Below are 7,500 nucleotides of genomic sequence, written 5' to 3' on the forward strand. Positions count from 1 at the left end.
AAGCTTTTTAAATTCGGAAAATTTCCCAAAAAATTTAAAATTTTTCTTCAAAAATATTTTTTTATTTTTAAAGGGAAACGATACCGAAAAAAAGAATGGGAAAAAATATATATTGGGGATCGTTCTTGATCCAGTGTTTATCAAAATATTATATGAACATAAACTCGGTGGGAAGCAAAATTAAACCAACGGAGCAATTTTATGAAAGGGGAAAAAAAAGGAAAATGAATTTTGGGCGGAACATTTTTAAAAAACAAAAAACAAAAGACTGGGAAATTTGCTCCATTTAGCAAAAGCTACTTTAATAGGCCTTTTCCCCGAAAAGGAATGGGAAAATTATCTTGCAAGTGAAAAAAAAATTCAGGTTTTTCTTTAAAAAACCCTTATGTTCAGTATGAGAATTATATATATATATATTTATAATTTTTTAATATTATTTATTATTATATTATATATATATATTATGTATTTTTAATAAATATTTTATATATTATAAAATTATAAAAAATATATATAGGTGTGTGGGTTATATTTATACTTACATATTTTTAATATATATATATATATATTTTTTATATATTATAATATTTATATATATATAAAAATAAAATTTTATATATAAATATTTATATATATATTATATAAAATAAATATATATATATTTATTAAAAACCCCTTATATATATAATTTTAAAATATATTATATAATTTATATATATATATATTTTTATTTATATATAAAATATATATATATATTTTTAATATATATATATATATAAAAAATTATATTTATTTATATTTATTTATGTATGGTATTATATATATTTCAAATATATTTTATAAAATTATATATATTATATTTAAATTAATATATATGAAATTTATATATAGTATATATTTATATATTTTAATATTTTTATATATATATATATATACATATATTTGTATACTTTAACATATATTATATTTATTATCTTTATATATATATATTTAATATTTATATATATATTTTAAATTTTATTTATTTTTTATATATTACAAAATTATATATATATATATTATTTATTATATATATATTTTAATATACATATATATTTAATTATATTATTTAAATATATTATATTTTTTTATAAAATTATTATATAAAAAATATATTTTTTATATATATAATATTCTAAAATATAAAATATATATTATATAAAATTTTAATACACATATGTATGAAAAATTTAAAATGTATTTTATATATATATTATATATTTTATATATAAAATATATATACCCCTTATATATACATTATTTATATATAATTATATATATAAAATATATATTTATATATTATATAATTTATTTACACAAAATTTTATATTAAAATATAAAAATATAAAAATATATATTTATATTATATATATATATATAAATATATATTATATATATATTTTTTTTATATATATATATGTTGTGTTTTATATATATTATTTTATATATATAAAATATATATTATAAAATATATATATTTATATATTTATTGAAATTTTTTATATGTATTTATTATATATATATATTTATATATATATATTTATATATATATACATTATTATGTTTTCTTTACTTTTGGGTGTTTAGATATATATATATATATAAATTATTTATAAATTTATTTTATATATATATTTATATTTTTAGGGTATTATATATTATATATATTTATAAAATATATATATATATATATGTATATATATTATATTAAAATATATATATATATAAATTATATATAAAAAATGTTATTTTATAAAATAAATAAAAAACTTTTTTATTTATTTATATATATTATATTTAAAAAAATTTTATATATATTTTATATATATATATATATGTATGTATACTGATATGGGGTTATATTTTTAATTTTTAAATATATATATATATATATATATATATATATATATATTTATTTATATAATAAATATATATATTTATATATATTATATAATAATTTTTTTATAAAAGTTTAAATGTATATATGTATATACATACTGTTTATATTAAGGGGAGCGGAAGGAGAGAGAGAGGAAAGAGAGAGGGGGTGGGGGGGAGAGGAGAGAGAGAGAGAGAGAAGATAAAAGGAGGAGAGAGGGGGAGAAAGAGGATAACGTAGAAAAAATGTGAGGTCGGCATTGATCCAGGACCCCCAAAAAAAAAATTACCCATCTTTATAACAAAGCAATTTCTATGGAAAATTTTAAGTTTCTTTCAGGTTTTTTCCCGGGAAATTTTTTAGTTTTCCCTTTTGGATTCCTAGGCGGGATTCGGCCAAAAAGGGCTTTTTAATGAACCTGTGTTCTAGGATTTTTTTTTTAATAAAGCCCAGGTATTTTGAAACCTTTTTTCAAGCATGGAAAAAAGATCGGTGCCAAACAAAAGGAGAGAGGGGAGGAGAGAGGGGAGAGAGAGGGGAGGAGGGGAGAGGAGGGAAAAGGAGAGAGGGGAGAGAGGAGAGAGAGAGGGTTTGGGGGAGAGAGAGAGGGGAGAAAAGAGAGAAAATTTTGGGGTTTTTAAAATTTATAAATTTTAAAATATATATTTATATATATATATCCACACAAAACACACCACACACCCCCAAAACCCCAACACAAAACCACACACCACACCCACACACACACACACACCCCACACACACACACACAACCCACACACCACTTTTTTATATATATTTATATATATATAAATAATATATATTTATATATCTTCATATATAAAATATTTAAAATTTATCTATATATATATACAATTATAATATATAAAATATATTTTTTATATATAATATAAAAATTTTAAAATATATATTTTTTAAAATATATTTATAAAATATATATTTATATATATATATATATATTTTTGTCTGTTTTTTGCGGGGGCCTACTTCCTGCGGGGGAATTGAAAAAGGGGCCCCTAAAAAAAATTTTAAAATTTTAAAATTTTTAATATATACATATAATATTTTAATATATTTTATATATATATATATTTTATATATATACATATTTTATATTTTTAAAATATATATATATAATTAATATATAAATATTATATATAAATTTTAATATATATTTATATTTATATAAAAAAAATATATACACATACACACCCCACATAACCCCACACACACCCCCACACCCCCCCCCCCACACACAAAACCCCCACCCCTCCCCACACACACAACACACACACCCCCATACCCCACATGCAAAACAACACCAAACCCCACGCACACACACACACCCCAACACACACCACACACCACCCCCAAAACACAACCCCAACCCCACACACACCCCACAAACACACCATGCACCCCACACACACACAACGCCACACACCCTAAAAAAACCACACAAAACCACACCACACACTTCGTGGGGTTTTTAATTTTTATATATATTTTTTTTATATATTTTTTTATTATATAATATAAAATATATATTATATATATATGTAAAAATGTAAAAATTATTTTTATGTATTTAATAATATATTTATAATTTATTATATATATAATAATTATAAAATTTTATACATATTATAAAATTTATAGACATATGTATTTTTAGAGAGGGGAATAAATATATATATAAATTTATATATATATATATATATTTTATTTATTTATTATATTTATACTTATACTAACATATCATCTCACACATCACACACACACAAACTCACACACATACATGTATATTCATATATATATATTTATATAATATATTATATATATATAGATATATTTATATATATATATATGTATATTTATATTTATGTATATTTTATATATAATATAGACATATGTATTAATATATATATATATATTATATATTATATATATTATAGACATATGTATCTATATATATATTTAATATACTATATATTATATTATATATATATATATATTAATATATATATATATTTATAGACATTTGTATTTTATATATATATATATAATATATATATATATATATATTTATATATGTATATATATATATATATATATATTATAAACTTATACTTTTATATATATATATATATATATATATATATATATATACATATAAATATAAATATATATATACATATGTTATATTATTATTTTTATTATATATATATATATATAGATATATATATATCTCTTTATATATGTCTATATATATTAGATATGTATATAAAACATTATATATATATATATATATATATATATATATTATATATAGAATATTATATTATATATATATTTATATATACATATGACTATATATATATATATATATATATATATATTATATATATATAAAATTGTATATATATATAAATATCTATATATATATACATATATAGATAGATATATATATATATATATATATATATATATATATTTATATTATATTATATATATATTATATATATATATATTATATTATTATATATATAAATATATATATGTGATGTGTGTGTGTGTGCATGTGTGTGTGTATACTGTGTTTTTATATATATATATTATATTATATATATATATTATATATATATATATATATATATATATATATTATATATATATATGTATGTTTATAGTGTGTGTGTGAGAAGAGTTTGTGTAAAAACTCTGGGTTTGCACCCACTTTGTATATATATATATATATCTATATATTTATATATATAGATCTATATTATATATTTAGATATATATTTTATATATGTATGTATATATATATATATATATTATATATAGATTTATATATATACTGTATATAGAATATAACTATATATATACTATATATATAGGCATACATATGTATTATATATATTATATATATGTTTAAATATATATATATATATATATATATTTATATATTTATTATATTATTACTATGTATATACTATATATATATACATATATATCTATATATAGATATTATACATATATATATACTGTATATATATACATATATACATCTATATATCTATATATATTATATATATATATATTATATATTATATTATGTATATATAATAAGTGTTGTGTGTGTGTGAGTTTGCGTAAAAACTCTTGGTTTGCACCCATGTACCAACTCCATTCACGGTTTATCTCTTACCGAAAGGCCAGACTTGGCTCTGCCTGGTAACGAACAAGGCACACCTTAACTGCATTGCAGTAGGCTTTGATTTTTCCTTGAGCTAAATGTTACGATTTACCTATTCACCTTTCATATAAATATCAACTATTCCTCCTCATAGAAATACGATTTTATTCAACTAGTGCCTTAGAATGATAATCTCTAATCCCTCTAAATAGTGACAATACGTGTTCTAGTTTCTTCTTTAGCTATACTTCCTTAAACACCCGTTCTCTAGTGTTACACCACTAATATGTTTTCGGAACGTCTGGTCTACTGGCAATCGTTTCGTCTATCTCTTTCACAAATAATCAGCCCTTGGGAGCCTCATGTTCGTCGTCTTGGATATCCTTAGCTTTTGACAAGGACTACCACTGAGTTCCGTTACCCAAACTCCCTGCATATAGCCTTACCACTCCGTCCTGCGAGATCATTTTGTTTTCTCCTCGAGTGTTTCATCTCTTGTTGATGGGCCGGGAACATTTCGTCCTGATTACAAGCGTTTGTTTATTTTTTTATCTGCCCCATCTGAGCCAATAAAGATCCTGTTTTGATTGGAGAAAAAGAAAATTAGTTCATGTTGATACCTATGAAAAACATTTACTACCTGTCGGTCCTCGCAATTTAAACAATGTTGTAGCAAATACCGAAACGCACTCCTTCCAAGTTAATGTTATAGGAATGATATAAGGTGCAATCTATCCAGGATCCTTACTATCAAAACTAACTAAAACAGCAGCCAAGAAATTAGGGCTAAGCAGGTCCCGTGAACCTCAGAGCAGCTTCTACAGCCGACAAGAAACGAAGCAAGACACGTATGAAGATTTTATCCCACATTTACAGTGACTCCTGTCATTTCACGAGCATGAGGTCTACTGAAAGGCATGTCGTCTGGCCTGCACTCCTCCACACTTGACTCTATTTTAATTCGCTATAACTCCCTCTCTCTCTCTTTATCGAGGTTTATTTGGTTACTGTCGCAGGTTGTGTATCTATCCTTTGTCCTCGACCAAGTAATAATTGCAAATCTTTATGTTTCCCTCTTTCAAGGAGAGAGTATATAATCATGGTCTAATGTATGAGTGTGTGGGGGAGGATAAGGGATCACATATTTTCCACATTGATTAACTGTATTTACCTTTTGCGTCTGCATATTTTTTTTACTTATTTATTCGAGAGAGAGAGAGAGAGAGACAGAGAGAGAGAGAGAGAGAGAGAGAGAGGGGGGGGGGAGAGAGAGGGGGAAGAGAAGGAGAGAGAGAGAGAGAGAGAGAGTGAGAGAGAGAGAGAGAGAACGAGTGAGAAGTGAAGAGAGAGAGAGAGAGAAGAATGAGAGAGAGGAGAGGAGAGGGAGAGAGGAGGGAGAAAGGAGAGAGAGAGAAGAGAGGAGAGAGGGACGGAAGAGAGAGAGGCTAGAGGAGAGAGAGAAGAAGAAGAGAAGGCGAGAGAGGGAGAGAGTGAGAGAGGAGAGAGAGAGAAAGATGAGCTAGGAGAGAGAGAAACGAGAGAGAGATGAGAGAGAGGCGAGAGGATAAGAGGAGTGGCGAGGAGAGGAGAGAAAGGAGAGAGAGAAACAGACAGACAACAGTTGAGAGAGAGAGGAGAGAGAGAGAGAAAAGGGGAAGAAGAGAGAGAACAGAAAGAGAGAGAGAGGCGAAAGATACAGAGAGAGAGGCGGGGCGGTTAGGGGGGGGGCAAGAGAGTCGAGAGAGGAGAGAGAAAGAGAGGGGGAAAGAGAGAGAGAAAGAGCGAGAGAGAGAGAGAGGAGGAGACCGAGAGAGAGAGAAGTAGAAGATGAGAGTGAGAGAGAGAAGTTGGAGAGAGCGAGAGAGAGGATGAGAGGAGAGAAGAGAGAGGGGTGGAGACCCCACCCCCCACACCCCCCCCCCCCGGAGAGAGGATGACGGGAGAGAGGAGAAGAGGGCGAGAGAGAGAGAACAGAGAGAGAGAGAACAGAGAGAAACAGAAAAGGAGAGAGAAAAAGAGAGAGAAAGAGAGAAAGAGAGAGAGAGAAAGAGAGAGAGAGAGAGAGAGAGAGAGGGAGAGAGAGAGAGAGAAGAGAGAGAAGAGAGAGAGAGGAGAGATGAGAGGAGGAGAGAGGAGAGAGAGAGAGAGAGAGAGAGGAGAGAGAGAGAAGAGAAACAGAGAGAAACAGAGGAGAGAGAGAGAGAGAGAAGAGGAGGAGAGAGAGAGAGAAAACAGAGAAACAGAAATAGAGAGAGAGGAGAGAGTGACGAGAGAGAGAGAGAGAGGAGAGAAGAGAGAGAGTGAGGGAGGGAAAAGAGAGAGAGAGAGGGGGGGGGAGAGAAGAGAGAGAGAGAGAGAGAGA

At 25.8% G+C, this 7,500-nt stretch overlaps 1 protein-coding gene across 5 annotated transcripts in view; it reads left to right on the forward strand.

The window, feature by feature from the left end:
• LOC122258359 (cell adhesion molecule Dscam1) overlaps positions 1-7,500 on the forward strand; it is an 86,669-nt gene that overhangs the window by 46,529 nt on the left and 32,640 nt on the right. The gene's annotated exons all lie outside the window — the stretch shown is intronic.

The sequence above is a fragment of the Penaeus japonicus genome, unplaced genomic scaffold (assembly GCF_977035675.1).
Source record: "Penaeus japonicus unplaced genomic scaffold, GWHDUDI00000001_assembly GWHDUDI00000002, whole genome shotgun sequence".
In the NCBI taxonomy this organism is placed as follows: domain Eukaryota; kingdom Metazoa; phylum Arthropoda; class Malacostraca; order Decapoda; family Penaeidae; genus Penaeus; species Penaeus japonicus.